Source organism: Protopterus annectens, chromosome 5.part0 (assembly GCF_019279795.1).
Source record: "Protopterus annectens isolate FY-2018-M chromosome 5.part0, PAN1.0, whole genome shotgun sequence".
In the NCBI taxonomy this organism is placed as follows: Eukaryota; Metazoa; Chordata; order Ceratodontiformes; family Protopteridae; genus Protopterus; species Protopterus annectens.
This window is the reverse complement of record NC_056735.1, coordinates 455,738,263-455,755,194: the sequence shown is the minus strand read 5'-3', so window position 1 is coordinate 455,755,194 and position 16,932 is coordinate 455,738,263. Positions and strand designations below refer to the sequence as shown.

At 39.2% G+C, this 16,932-nt stretch overlaps 1 protein-coding gene across 1 annotated transcript in view; it reads right to left on the bottom strand.

Annotated features, from left to right (window-relative positions):
• Positions 1–2,869: 2,869 nt before the first annotated feature.
• The window catches only part of LOC122802675 (cytidine and dCMP deaminase domain-containing protein 1-like), a 1,973,793-nt gene continuing 1,959,730 nt past the window's right edge, over positions 2,870–16,932 (bottom strand). The window contains exon 9 of the mRNA XM_044072390.1: positions 2,870–3,868. The gene's annotated coding sequence lies outside the window, so the exon portion shown is untranslated. The remainder of the gene's footprint in view (positions 3,869–16,932) is intronic.

Here is a 16,932-nt window from a genome sequence, read left to right as displayed (position 1 = left end):
TCCTAAAATTCTCTGCTGAATTGCTGTGCACACCACAGTGGCAGTGGGAACAATAGCCAACAATGTAAGTATCAGAAAGGTTAATATGTGTGGCATTGATTTCCGTTGCACACACAGTGGAGAAGGTTATCTTCAGCTACCAGAATACTTCCATTTTTTTGTGCCTGATATCACTCACTGATAGACACAAAAAAATCAAAACTAAAAAATCGAATTATATTGAAGTAGAAACTGGGTTTTAAGTGCATGATGGCTTCTCAGCTTCTAGTTATGAACATATATATTGTGAATGTAGGTGGAATCTGTGCATTAACTACATTTAACTAATTAAGAGCTATCATTTTTAGTATTCAAGAAGTACTGCATATTAAAAATGATAATATTAGTGGAGAATTATGCTTAATAACAACAGTAATACTGCTTTTAATGACAAAGACTTTGCCTTCATGCAGGTATGTTGCCATAACATCGGTGTGCTCACATATAGACCAGCTATGCATTACTCAGAGGTGGCTACATAGGCTACATTTAAGGTTACGAGTGCAGAGTTGAATCCCCTGCTATGGAAGGGTTTAGGGATAAGGCCTCCAATATGGATTTTGCATTTCTGTGTGATGATAACCTAAATTTAAATTTTGGTAAATTGCCAACTGATAATATTCTGATACTTAGTTTCAATTGATCATATTTGATACAGGAAACTGTGGTATAGGTCAATGAATCCTCAAATATCCTCCATATACAGAAGAGCTTGTAGAAGGGGAGTGTAACACTGCCTTGGTATTCTCTACTATGGTGATGAATGGATGTGGAGTGAAGAGTTCTGCATCATGTATTCAGTAGGTAGCACATTTCTGATGTTGTTAGTAGCAGGAAGCAGTGAGCTTTCACATCCAAAAAGGTTGAAAAATAGGAGTAGCTGTTACCAGGAGGACAAAGTTATCTCTACTGAGCAATCCAGCACCAGCAACACATTATACAAACTAGGACCATCTTGACAAATAATTAGGCTAGTATTATATGCATAGATGGATGGATAATGCCAGTAAGTCATTCCCTGCCTGAAAGTAATTCAACTGCAGAATGGAGGTAAAGGTAAATGGCTTACAGTACGATGGTTACACATCAGGATTCCTAACAAACTGGCTGCCAAGGAACAGCAAGCATAAACAATTTTTCACGTGACACATATGTAGTTGAAGCATATTCGTTTTTATTTTTTTCATAAATTAAGCTTTATTACCAATAAGGTACCAATCAATTTTAGAGCATTAAATAATACAGTGCAGTTCTTTCAAACCACCAATGTTCAAACTAATCAGTCATTAGCATGCTACCAGATATTTATGTTTCTAAATGCAGGTAATATGAGATTGATTATCTAAACAACTTTAAAAATAAATCAAATTAGTTTTGACAGAAGTATTATTCTACATGCTCATGTATTTCTTATATATACATATCATCATGTGATTTATATCAACTTTATTAATTTCCATACAGTGTACACAATTAATGTTCTAAGATTTAAAAAAAATAGAATTATTGCAACAGAAACTAAAATTAGAAAATCATTGACATTCACACTTAAATTTGCAATATAAAAAAGCCAACAGCCATTTTAGAACTTATACTTGGAGCCTGTATGTCAGAGGAAATGAATCCTCTTAAAGATTAAGCATGTCCTCTAAGGCATGACTCTGAGGCATTCTCAAACCAAATGCTAATAATCTGGGACTGAATAAATAACTCAATTTTGCTGAAAAAATATAACTGATTTGATTCTACCTTTTAGGATACCTCTATCATGTTTACCATTCCTTAAAAAATTGTAAAACCAGTCTTCATGACTAAACCAATTTCCTGTCTGTCTAACATTCTTGAGCAGTGTCCAAGTTCATAAAGGTAGCATTTTTTGTCTCAGTACCTATTACATGACTGTCTTGGTAGAAAATGATCCAATCCAAAAATAGTTTCATGATAAAGTTTTATCTAACAGATATTTTAAATTTGTGTGCAATAGCAAACACATGGCAGCATTATTGTACCCTTATTGTTGCATCCTCTGGGAATTCATCTACCAGGAGAACTGCCACACTGACACTATACTCCTAAGAGTTCATCCAGTTGTTCAGATTTTGGGAACTTATGTGGACAATGACCTAACTTTTGACCAAAATGTGTCCATTGTTGTAAAAAAGTCCTTTTATTTTGTATAGCTTATAAACAAAGGAATTGCAGCTAAATCTAGGGATGTCAGTGTCTTCCTTTACTCAGCTTTTGTTAGGTCAGTCATTAAATATAATACCCTATTTGGCATGTATCTCTCCAGACACAGGCAACAACTGGAATGTGCACAGAGATACCTTACTGAAAGAATACAAGCCCTAAATAAAATGCCCTACATGGACCAACTCAAAGTCCTGAATGAAAACTTGGTATCCTACAGACTGCTAAGTGGTGATCTGTTTGTGACATACAAGGCATCTTCTCACCCAGTACAGATGGATTTACTGAACATCAGCAAGTCTAAACCTCTTTTGCAACATCAACAGAATAGTGTGGAGGGAAAGCTATATCTCCCAGTGGATACTCATGCTCAGAAATAGACTCCCTATCCACATTAAACAAAGTTCATCCCTGTCAGTATTCAAGCACAAATTGGATCTATGGATGGGAAACAGAACATTTACTCCAAAACTTCCCCCTGTACTATGACTAGGCAGAGGTAGCTTCTAAATGATTTATCCCATGCATAAGTAACCCCAAGTTGTTTATGGTATGATCCCAGTTATTCTCATTAGGGTTAATATATAATTAATGACCATGGGATGGGTAAGGCCAGTCTCTAACCAAATGTGATAGGCTAATTCGAGCACAAAATGTGAATTGGCTAGACATAAAATTGCCCACAAGGGCACCTAGCCTAGTATATACTTATGCACCTATTTCTAAGGCACTTATAAGACTACTCATGAGTGGATCATTTCAAAAGGAAACCTGCTGAAAGTAACTCTAAGAGGTATGAATCTGGCTATTTGATTACAGGAGATGATAATATCTATTCAGATAGGAACAACATTTCCCCTTCTCCTTGTGTATTTTGTACTTCATACTAATTTCAGTTTTTGAGAACTCAGAAGTAGTTAGCATAATTAAACTGTTTTATAAAGGGATAATCAGCCATAATGTTATGTATTAAATACAAATTCCAGGAAAGGTATATCAGTGGCATTAACTTTGCTTCATTTCTCAGTTATAGAAAAAGTTTACAATTTGCATAACTATAATCTAAAAATGTTTCATAATGCAAGTATAACATTTTCTATAATCTGTTCTTCATTTTATATTATAACATTTCTTCACTGACATTTTGAGGTTCATAAGGTGTAGTGTTCTGTTCAGCAGCAGTAACCAGTACCACATCAGAAATTTAAATCAGTAATACAAGTTGCATGGGACTTTCTGATTAACTCACTATTCATAACAATCATCAAGAATTCAAATGACGTCTATGTGATTTGTGGAATCTTGACAGCAACTCTCAACAAAAATAATAAATATGTTACAAAAGGTGAGTTAACCATTGTTTTGTGCAATGCATGCAGGCTAATTCCCAGACATAACATAAACCCGTGTACCTTAATAAACTGCAATACATTCAGCATATTACCTCATCCATCTCAATAACTTGATTAAATTATCCAAAGCTAAAGGCATTTGAAATTCGAAACATGCAAACCTAATTATAAAAGGGCTAAAATATGATTAGAATAAAAGAAAATAATTTAAAATGCTTCATTTTATTTGTTATGCATTTTCTTCTAACGAGGTTCTTCATCATGATTTCTTATAGCCGGTTGGGCAGCTGAAGAGAAAGAGAAATCAGTAGTTATAATACATACCAGACTACATACTTTTGTTACATAAATGCTGACATTTTGGTTTAAAGCATGTAACACAGAATAAAGCTTTAAAATACTGCAGTAAGAAAATGAAAAGAATATTTGAAGTCTGATAGGAGCATTTAGTACTTTTTCCCAGAAAAATCTTTTTTTAATCTCACCAATCATAAACCAAAACAAGCACCCTCAAATCTTTTTTAAATTCCATATTTAATATTTTTTCTAATAGTTGACATTGATGTGGATGCTATTGCTATGAAAAAATGATTGTTAGAAACATTTTTTTAAAAAAGAAATCTCGCAGTTAATGTCCTAAACCTGTACCAACTCCTTAAAACCTTTTTAATTACACAGTTAACATTTTCCAGCAGCTGGCATAGAGGTGGCAGCAATTAGTATAAAAAAGTAATGATGAATTCTTAAAAGAAAACTGATAGCTCTGATACAATGAAAAAATTAACATGTTAATAAACACAGAACATTTGGCAACTATATGCCAACAAGACTAGTGAATAAAACAATATTTAGAGAACTTAAGTCATTATAGCCAGAGTAGTGAATAAAACAGTCTTCAGAGAACATTTGGTTATGATAATGACCCAATCAAATAAATAAAACTTTACTTGTAAATTAACAGCGGTATTTAAAAGAGAATTATATTGTGAGAGAGTAAGATATCACAAAGCATTTATTCTAGCAAAGTTAAATACAATTTTTATTATAGTGTACTGCAAAACTAAAAAGAATACATTATTTCTCATATGGTCTGTCCTACCAGGACCTGGCTTACCTTACCTTGCAAGCGCTTCTGAAAATGCTCCTGGGTTTATAATATTTAATGGGAAAGTATCATGCAGGAGCTCAGTCATTTGTATGAGTGCTTCTTGGAGTATTTAACCCTCCTGAGGCCTGCCCTTCAAGGATCTAACTCTATGAATCCTGTAAGCACATTTTAAAGAGTACCCCAGGTATAGTAGTGTATTGACTGCAATACTATGATACATTTATTTTATACCCTGTCATTCCCATTTTACATTGAATATGTTGGCATTACTGCTTTTTGATACTATAATGGCAGCGCTCTATACAGCCTTGTGTTGTCTTTGACCATGACTATCCTTGTGGTTACCCTTCCTCTGATGCACATTTTGTATGGGTGGCAGTTGGTGTTTTAGTGTGCTGTTGCTGTTTCAGACTGGCACACAGTCTAAACTTTCTTTTGTTTTTTTCACTCTTGGCATGGTGTAAGTTCATATAAAGTAACCCATGGCACATAAGTTTCACATACTCATCAGGGATTCCTGTACTGTGCATGTGCTGATTGAATAATTCCTTCTGTGAGTCAGTGTTCTTTCTCTCCATTTAATTTCACTATATTGGTGCTTTGTTTACACTTCCCTAGAGCTAATGATATAACTAGAAGTATGTGCTACTATATAGTTTTCATATTCCACTCCAGTGTGTGCTCTATAGTAAGCAGACACATTCCACTTGCAGCTCTACTCCCATGGTGTGTTACTGCATGGATGCCACTCAGTAGATTCTGTTATTTTGAAAGCAAAATTTATTTATACTGTTACACAGTGAATGTTGATTGTCATCTTCAGTATATTTGGTATTTCTGTAACTGTGTGCTACATGGACAACATTAGTACGATCTCCCCTCTTGCATCCATTACACAGCCATCCCATCCATAACTACTTTACTACATACCATCATTTCCTCTTAAAGTTATACATTCTTAAACAGATAATATCCACATTACACATCTATAACTTTAATGCATTACTAGTCGACCACTGCAGAAAACTGCCTAAATTAATTTTGAAATTACCTTACTCTACTTAATACCACAACCATTTTATAACAGATATATTCCATTAACCAGTGAATATCATACACAACTCAAAACATTGCTACAATGAACATGTCTTCAATCTGCCTTTTTTGTACTTACATTCAACATTCACCTTGCACATATGCTTTTTCAAATAATACAGATTAGGTTAACAACATGGCATTTATGCCAATGTTCTGATTCATATTTTTTATTATTTTATTATGCATTTGTTACTTGCAGGATTTGAACCCACAACATCTGAATACAATATTACAATTGACTTCTACAATTCCTTTGAGCTACAGAATGAAGCATTTATGCTTGATTTTACAGTTAAGATATGAATGCTTAATTTGTGACTATTGTATAGAAGAGTACTACTGTTAATGCAATAATAATTATTTTGTGCTGAATACATACCTCTTGCTTTTCTTAGCCTTTCTAAACATTCAGCATGGACTTCCCTGTTCATCGCAATCTCTTGGGCAGTTGTAAAATATAGTGGAGAGAAAAGGAGAAGAGCATTATGAATACCAGTTTTACCTATCTCCAGCTTTGAGTGTAATTCAAAGTATCTTTATCTGTATACTTACACAACTGTGGGATGTCAGCAATCCTAAACCCATCCAGCCACTGATTGAGTTGTGCCTGCTTGCACCTTTTCAGATCAATGAAGTGGTGTCTGCATTACTCTCCACTGCACAGAATGCCAGTCATACTGAAGGCATACTTAGCAAGACTATTCCAAAGCTTCTGATTTATATTGAGACCTAGTATAGTCCCCCTGCAATAGCCTATGTCTGTGGCACTTTACAAGGAGTCTAATGAATATTCTGGACTTCTCTACACCCCATCTTTGAGTCCTAAATTGTTCACCTTCCTTTCATGCTCCTGCCATGTCCACACAGGTCATACAGCAACAGTTAAAATATTTTCCCATCAATTAGTGATATTGTTTAACTGTCAGTGCACAAACTTGCACAACCATGCCAACCACATTTAAGAAATGTTAAGCAGAGAACAACAAAGCCAAAAAAAGAGGAAGGCAGTTTATGAATTAAGAAGGGCAATGTGTCACTCGGTATTAGTTTAGGGATTGGATACTGATTTACCTGTTAGATAAGTTAACATTTCAGACATATATTGGGATGTATACATTTTTTGACCTGACATATTTGTGGTTTTACACACTGATAAAAAAGTGATTTTCACAATGTGGGATTCAAACCTATGTAAAATAGACAATACATAATCTTCCACATAGGTGTTTTGAACTCTTTGCCACAGAGGAAGTGTTTATCAAGCATGCTCATTAATTATATAGACACATTTAAGAGTAAATGGTTAACCATTCATGTGTATAATGTGACGATGTCCAGGTTTATACATTCATGTGTATATGACTATCATTGAAGTATGAAGTCCATCCCAGGTCAGAAAAGATAATTGTAAGGAAAAGCTCAACATGTATTATTCTTGTAAAAGCTGTTTATTAGTTTTCATGAACCATGAGCTACATATCCTATGTGCTGTGTGATTCATTGTGTCTACTAGTTGTGCTACACACACACTTCACAGCTGTAATTTATGCTGTCATTATCACAGAAGCATTTTCTCCACAGTATTAACAAGCATACCTCTCAACCTCTTAGATCAAAAAATGTGGACAAAGCCATAAATAATGGGGGGTGGCAAAGGCCCAAAAATAGGGTCACTTTTAAAAATTTCTCTTCCAAACTTAGAAAATTGAGAGAATGACAGATTTTGCATCAGCGTGAATTTTCTGAAGGGTATGAAGTCTGAAACTCAGATATCTGTTATTATTTTCTAACTTCAACCCTTAATAATTTGCCAATAATTTGGCAGAAAACCACAATTTTATGAGAAAACAAACAAAAAATGAGGCATAAATCTGAATGTTCTGTGAAAATCTGTACAGTTGAGAGGTATGTAAATAACAAGACATATACCCTTGTACATTCACAATTGTTTGTATATGTGTTGCTTACAGATTTATTCCAATGAGTGATCATACCACCAGCAACCAGTTAAGAGATTTGTTTGCAGAAATGCAGCTCTGTTTTCTATTTGTATAGAGTTCATTCTTCTCTTATCTCAGCTGTACCCTCAGACATGCAATATATAGAGCACTTTTTATCATTGTCCTTTAAAATGACATGACGCTGAAAAACAATTTTCAGCAAAGGTAGGAGAGTTTGGCTATTAGTGAACAAAAATCAGAAGTGCGTACTATTCACTTCCATTTAAAAGCTTGCTACAATTACTTCTACACTTTGTAAGTGTACCCTGGGTGACACACCCAATGCAAGTGAGGTAGTCTGAATTGCTGTTGTGTCTTCCTTCTCCCTCACACTAATCATTCACAGTTGCAATCCATTAACAACTAACAGTGAGGTAGTGCCTATACTATGTTTACACCTGATAATGAAGTCAAAGTTTGGGATTCAGCAAGTCTAATGAGTTCACACTTTATTTGCATCTTCACCATGCTCCGAGGCCCAAATCTACACTATAAAAAGGTAACCGTGTAGCTAGGGCACTTAACCGTGTAGCTAGGGAACTTGACCATGTAGCTAAGGAACCTGAGTATTTGGAAATTATAGAAGATTGCTATTCTTTTTGATTTATATGCAGAGAAGGCTTCTGATCTTGCTAAGGTGTGATTGTATTTTTCAAATATATTCTAGATTTGTTAAGATGTTACAAATATTTTTTTTATATAACTGCATTAGAAAATTGAACTTTAATCTTTATGCACTTCTTATAGTTTATTGTTGGCATATGCATTTTGGGCAGGCATTCTACCTCAGACAGACAGCCTGTTAACTTTCATCACAAGTGTTATTGTTAAAACTGGGTTATCTTAAAATTTTCTTCTGTTATTTCAGGGAAGTGTAATGTACTATATTACTAATGACATAGGGATGTTAGGCTTCTAGGATGGCACATAGACACCTCTAGGGGAGTGCTGGGTACATGGAGAGGTGACTGGCAATCATATAAAATTGACTTTTCTGTTTAAAATGTGTACACATTCTGTGAGAATTGTGTTGAAAGCATATATAACAATTGAATTATGTGGTATTCCTTGGTTTGTACAAACTCTTCATTTGTCTGTTTTTTGAGGGGTGGGGGAGGCAAGTACCATTCGTGTGTTGCCACAACAAACATTGCGGGCATTTAAAGAGGTTTGCTATTGAAATTGTGTAATCATCCTATTATTTCTGTGGTACATAATACATTACTAAAGTGGTATTCATTTTTGGACCAAACATTGGTTTGTGTGTGAGTGTGATACAACCAGATAACCTTCAATTTGAATAACTGAAATGTGTGTCTATAGTGCTTAATGTTGAAAATATACATATATATATATATAATATGAGCAGGAATTTAATTATGTGATATGTATGTGTTGTGTCCTTCTCTGTTTTATGTCATATAAGATTATGGCACTCAGACATACAAATCCGTACAAACTGCCTTTCAGTAGCCCTGAAAATGATGTTATAGTACAGGCATTCAGGCACCATGGTACTTTTCTTCTTGAGAGAGGATGTGGGGATATGGCTGACAGAATGCAGATTTGGAACCAGATAGTTAATGATGTTAATACCTTGGAGGGGGCACCAGGACTTATGATCAGGTGCATCATAGGGCCACTGAAATGATTTCATCAGCCCGGAGGACAGCAGCTGCAGTTGCCTGTGAACAGCTGGCTATGGGGAAGGCCTGCTACAGAGCCACCACTTACACCAAATTAAGAGTTTCTGTCCACTGTTAGAGATCAAGAGGTTCAGTGGAAACTGCACATCAGCATGTGATTGATCGCAGCACTGGTGTTTCTGGGAGGACAAGTATGTGCCTGGAGGAGTTTCCAGGTAAGCTTACATAAGTCAAGTTCTAAGATTTGGTTGTATAGTAAAATATAGCAAAATGTAACTAACACTTCATGGTATTTTTATTTATTTATCTATTTTTTGGATGAACCTGTTGATAACTTGAGATACTTAATGACACATTTTTGTTCATTACACATGGCCTTTGGGAGGACGTGTTAGACAAGTTCCACTGAAAATTATTGTTAACAGGCATATAGGCAAAAATTGTGTATTGACTGTCCCCCTGTGTTATTGCAATTGTGATGATTGCATCATTACATTGCGTCATTTGTTCCAGGGCCATCCTCCCTACCAAGTGTGAAATCATCTGCACATGGTCAGGCAAACATTTTTCTTTGATTATTGATAAAAATTTGTCAGATATATGCATTTATTTGTATGTGTGAAGGCGGTATAATGAGTGTTGTGTGTATTGCATACCATCTGTGATAGCATGACCAGGGTTAGTTTGTTATCATATAAATTGTTTTAAATATTTAGTGTAGGTATTAATTTCTTTCATGTGTTGTTGCTTATTATCACAGATCATCTTGATCGTGGAAGCGTAGGACTCTTACCACCTGATGTCAGAGTGTTGGCAGACTCTGATGATGATGGTGGCGAAACACAGACACAGTCGGGGGGTGCAGAGGTTGAATTTGACCTTGCGGTTGATATTCAGCTATCCACTGTATCTCCCTTGGACACAGTCAGTAGGCCTATGCATACCTATTCAACTGAGCCCATAGATATTGGACAGGCAGAGGGTGAAACACTTGTTACTATGGCTTCAGTGATGGATGACTCCAGCCATAGCCAAAGTGTGGGTGAGGTGCCATGCAGGACAGTAGTGCTCGGAGGAGGCCTGTTGTGCACCCTCCACCTGATCATGGTGGGTCTTTAAGTGCCACCCAGCATATGTTTAGGGCCATCATGGAGGCACAGACACATTCCATTATGGCCTATGAGGACATACTTAGGGTTGCAGATGTGACAAAGGCTCACATGCATGACTGCCTCCACCTTGTGGCTAATTCAATGGACTGGATGAATAACACAATGGAACTGACAGTGTCTGTCATGGAATGTCTGCTGGGTGGGGGGACAACATCCATGTAGATGTAGGTCAGCATCATCATCTGATGTCAGCCAACATGGCTGTGCCCAATCACACTCCTGTAGTGGCACTACTTCCACTACTCCATCACTGATTGAGGTGTCCACACCCAGATGTGGTAGGTGATGGGGTTGTGGTCCTGGGTGTACTCGAGAGAACAGGTCATCCAGCAGACATCAGTCATGTTCAGGTAGCAGCAGCATATCTGACTATGGGCATGCAAGTGTCAGTGCAACTCCTGGCAGCACCAGTTCTCGTGGTCAGGGGTGAAGATGATGAACTGTTATGTCTACCATGCACAGTTCACCCCTGTCTGACATATTAGGATATGGAGCAAGCACAGGGCTTGGCTGTGTTTTTGGAGACACTCACAAACATGTTTCAACTTGACTGCCCAAACAGACACACACACAGAACAGTTACATGGGTCACTGTGAGACTTACAGCTCATTATGTCTCAGTGGCCATTTGTTACTTTATCCAAATTTCTGCTTGCCTGTCTGTCTTACTCACACGTACGCATTACTTTTTTGTGTCAGCTTTGGCCTCCTGCCCCACCAAACAACACCCTGATCAAATGATGATAAGAGTGCCATATCCTTGATCTTCTCTCTTTTGGAATCAGGGATACATAAGTCTTGTGTCTGATGCCCAGGGTGCATAGCTGACTGACTGCTTAGTATATATGTGTTTTTAATGTTCTTTTTAAACTTGTACTGCTTTCTTACAGGTTCATATAATGTGTGTATCTGATGCATGAAGCCTATTAGATGACAGTGAATATGTCTATTGACATAAGTCACTGCTGTTACATATTGATGTCAATGATGTAAAATCAACAACCTTCTACTTAGTTACATTATCAAGCAACATTATGCAAGCACCTGATATTCATTTGTATTATTAGCCATTTATTTTCCTGTTCCAGGTTCAACACTTACCCTGATAGTCCACCAGTTGCAAGTGCTTTAATTTGAGACTGACTTTGTGTGATGCTAGCAGTACACAGCTATTACATGAGTAGATACAGGTTGTGAATATTGCTTAGCCTCCATTTTACCATATGTATGTGCATAGGATGATAGTTTTACCCCCTTAGAGGGTGAACATATGTGTTATCCATTGCCTCTTGGGCAGGGCAAGGGCATATTGTGCATGCCTAGGTCTACCTACACCCACAGCAGCAGGTGGGCCCCCCTCTGACTCTTCACCTACGTGTAGCTGCGGTAATCTTGCCAGTGGTGGTGGGATGTTTGCCTCTTCCCTTTGGTGATCCTGCTGAAGCTGTTTTCTCAGGATAATATTGTAAAAGATAGCACAGGCAGTGAACATATCAGCATAAATATGGGGATTGTACAAGAGGGCTCCACCTGATGTATCTTGGCACTAGAACTGTGACTTCAGCATCCCAAACGCATGGTCTGTGATATTTCTTGTTTGATCATGTGCCTCATTATAGCATTCTTTGGTAGGTGGGTGTCCATTTCTGATGGGCATCATCAGCCATGACTTGAGTTCATATCCTGCATTCCCCAGTAAATTACCTTGTGGAATATCCTTCTAGAAAACCCCAATAGAGTTGACAGTATGCCAGATATGGGAGTCATGGTAACTGCCTGGGTTGCCAGCACGTACATTCAGGATGATTCTATTAGCTTTACATAAGACATGGCAGGCAGTTAATGGAGTAGAAGCCCTTTCTGTTTATGTACATCCTTCCCTGTTCCTTGGGTGGTGCTTTGATTTCAATGTGTATGCAGTATATGGTACTCAACACTTCAGGGAAGTGTGTCACAGGGTATAAATCCTATATAGTTGTGCCCCTGCCCTTGGGTGTATGGGGAAAATGCATGTAGTCACTGGCCTGTTGTAGTGTAGCATCCAGGAGCTGATGTAGGTTGCCATAGCTAATATTCTTAGTGCTACACATACCTTTCTCTATGCAGGTATTGGTTCCCCTTGGTTTGCCATTGCTGTCAGTTGAGGACGACAGAGGTTGCAGAGTTCCTATAGTATGTCTATATCCATCCTGTAGTGCTCTACAATTTCCACCTTATGCAGACTATGAAAAGTTAAATGGGGTCTAAACACCCTTCTCCTTTTTGGCTGAGATCTATTATCAGCAGCAGCACTGACTTGGGCCTGTTGCACATACACATGTATAAGAGCAACAGCAGCCCCTACCATAGTTTCTGTGGCTGTATTCCAATAGGTATTGGAATTTGCAGGCAAAACCCGCACCAAATCTACAAGATAGTTTTATAGTTTGTTGGACTGGTCGATTAGCATACAATTTAGCTGATTATGCAGTAATTAACATGCCACAATGTTTCCCATATTTGAGCAGCTTTATGCCATGTAGAGATGCTTACTGAATACAAAATGGCATGCCACCATGTAGGCTTTATTGAATCCAGCCGATGTAGTTGTTAACTGGGATTCATGAAGCTTGCTCCAGGTGCAGGCATAGCGTCAGCGTTCTAACACCAAATATGGCCACCGAATGATCCACGTACGAGCTGTTTCCACTTGCACTACCTGCATATGCTACACCCGCACAACTCCTGGGCCTTGTATGCTAATTACCCCAAGTGCAGCAGTCTAGCATGCAAATGAAGGTATGTAAGCGATCCAGGAAGCGGTGCAGGCATAGTGTAAGCATGCAGAAATGTAAACTGTAGAAAACAGTTTACATTTTTGCAAACATAAAAGCGGAGCCACGACAGCGAACCAATGACAGCAATTATATAAGTCAGCACTAAAAATTAAAAGCACTACACCCTCACTCCCCACTGGCCCTTGCTTTCAATTATTAAGGAATTCCCAATATTATTCTAGCATGTCCAAAGGTCAGTTGTCAATCTCCTCTCTGGTCCAGCTGGTGAATCTGGGAATCTTGAGGCAATGTTACAACTGCCTCATGTACACAGACAACCCTCTCCTCCTCCCAACAAATTCCAACACATGTGAGAGATGCAGCCATATAGCCAAACTGGAGGCTACGCTCTCTCAACTCAGTACTGGCATAACTAGTCAGGAGGAGAAGGAAACCACACTCACTACAATTCCAGTCTCACATAGACCTACCACGACAGCAAACCAAACACATAAACACACAAAAACATACTCGGAGGCTCTAAATAAAGATTTGCCTAAGCAGCAGAGACCTCCAAAGCAGACACCCAAGCAACCGCTACCCCAAAACAAAACACATGCAACACATATCTCACAAAGCCAGTGTGCCGAACAGTCACAGCCCTTAAGACTAAACAACACACCTGATACACTTGTAATAGGTGACTCTATCGTCAGGCACACTGACGTCCCACTCACCAGGTTGAACAAGGAGAGGGTCACGGTGAGCAGCCTGTCGGGCACTATGATCCGCCATATAACATAAGCACTCAGGTCACTCCAAGGCAAGTACAGATATGACTCAGTCATTGTCCATGCTGGTGTGAATGACCTGAGATGTACCTCCCTGGAATACATGAAAAGAGACATAGAGAAGCTCTCTGAGCATGTAGCCCAGGCCGGTATGACCCTGACCTTGAGTAGCATCTTACCCTCACCAAGAATGATGCCACAATATGAAGACAAGATGATCAATTTCAACAATTGGCTTAAGTACTGGTGTCATTCAAAAGGGATCCAATGCCTGTCAGCTTGGGATGATATGCTCGACAAGCCACGATGCTTCGCTAGAAACGGCTTGCACCTGTCACCTCTGGGCTTTCGGATATTGGCAAAGGCTCTTGCTACCCCTATAGTGCCTTTTTTAGGCAAGGCTCAAAAGACAAACCCACCTCCATAGGTATCTCAAGGGATAAGAAACTAAGAGTAATGCTACTCAACGCCAGAAGTCTAAACCTCAAGATGCACGCACTTGGAACTCTCCTTAGCATGGAGAACATCGATATCTGTGCAGTAACAGAAACCTGGTTCAGGGCTCCCGAGAGCACCCCAGCACTACCAGGTTATACCTCATACCATGCTTTTCGGCCCCAAAACTTGGACCGAACCACAAAAGGAGGGGGAGTATCGATATTCATCAAAGATACCCACACCTCCAGGTTGGTGGCAAAGCACGAAGCATCAGAGACTATCCATGTGCAACTAACAGTGGGTAAAACTGCCTTCCAGTTTATAGCCTGCTACAGACCACCCTCCCAAGCCCAGGAACCCCACTCGGCCTTCCTGAGAACACTGGAAAATATGAAGGTCTCTCCAAACACCATTATATTGGGCGACTTCAACTACCCAAACATAGACTGGGAGCATTACTCTAGCTCCAACACCCTAGCCCAAAGGTTCCTAGAATTTATAAACTCAAATGCTATGGAACAACTTGTTACCACTCCCACAAGAGGGGAAAACATACTGAACCTGATCATCACCAACATGGGGACTCTATGCTCCAGACCAGAAGTGTATCCTTCACTGGTAAGATCAGACCATAAAGTAATCTCACTGGATATTCACATCCCGACCCCTCCCCCTGCCCAGAAAACCACAGTGAAAAACTTCTCTAAATCAAATTTCACACTCCTCAAAACTGAGGTGGAATCCTTCAAAGCCCCCGGGCCTGTGGAAAATATGGCCCAGACCGCAGAATCCTTTATAAATGCATTCTATGAACACCTTCAGGAATGCATGGATCATGCGATCCCAAATAAAACCAAGACCCAATCCTCCAAAGGCAGACGTCCTGTCTGGTAGACCCCAGCCATAAACAAACTATACAATAGAAGGAGGAAGCTACTAAATGATAGAGCAAAATCCCAAAAAGGGAAGGCATCACTGATCAGTATTAGCAAAAAACTATGGGCACTCATAAAATTGTCTAAGGCCAGCTTCGAGAGAAAAATTGCACAGGACACTAAGGATAATCACAAGGCTTTCTTTAGTTATGTTAGGAACCTGGGTGGTAATTCCCAGATATGCTCAGAATTAGTCCAAAATGACAAAAAATACACTGAACCCACAGACATTGCCAACATCCTAGCTGACAGGTTCAGCGCAAACTTCTCCCCCCCTTCCCCACCAAAAGGGCAAATATCTATCCCAGCAGAGTGCTGCCCCCCTGACATCTCAAATGCTCAGGTAAGAGCCGCCCTCTCCAAAGCAAAAAACACAGCATCAATGGGACCAGACGGTGTCCTGGGCTGCGTCCTACATGAACTCCAAGAAGAGCTAAACCCAAACATAAAACTACTGTTCAATCTCAACCTTACTACAGGATATGTGCCCAAAGAGTGGCGTACAGCAACAGTGGTCCCTCTCCATAAAGGTGGTGCCTCAATGGATCCTGGAAACTATCGCCCCATAAGTCTGACTAGCTTGGTCTGCAAAGCTATGGAAAGGATCATCATGGACCTCATAAATAAAGATATCGCGGACCTACAGACACTGGATCCTACCCAGTTCGGCTTTGTTAAGGGCAGATCCGCCTCTTAAACCTGGTTGATTTCTTTGAAACAGTCACCAAGGCCATTGACGAGGGGAAGGTGGTCCACACAGCCTACCTGGACCTCGCAAAAGCCTTCGATACAATACCTCACTCGGGCATTATAGATAAGCTCACCAGCTTAAATATAAACCCCTATGTCACTAGATGGATGGCAAACTGGCTCAAGGACAGAACCCACATGGTTAGAATTGCTGGAGCCATGTCAGACTCCAAACCAATTACAAGTGGTGTCCCACAAGGCTCAGTCCTGGGACGTCTCTTGGTCGGTATATATTTCTTGGAGGTACAGGCCAACATGGAAGGACTGTGGCTGACCAAGTTCGCAGATGACTGCAAACTGGGCACCATAATCGACTCTCCAGCCGACACAAGCATCCTCCAAAAGGGCCTCATAGAAACAGACAACTGGTGCCAGAGCCATGGCCTCAAGCTAAATGCCAAAAAGTATATAGTCATCCCTTTGGCAAAAACAAAGTGCCCACAAATTACCACATAGGTGGTAATCCATTAAGTACAGAAGAAGTAATTAGGGATCTGGGGACCCAAGTTGATAACAATCTCTCATTTGACAACCACGTGGCCAAAGTGGTTAGAAAAACATTTTATTTAGCCCACCTAATCATGAAGGGATTCACATCTAGATCAGGGGAGGTCATCGTGCCTCTTTACTCATCCCTCATCAGGCCCATAATTGAGT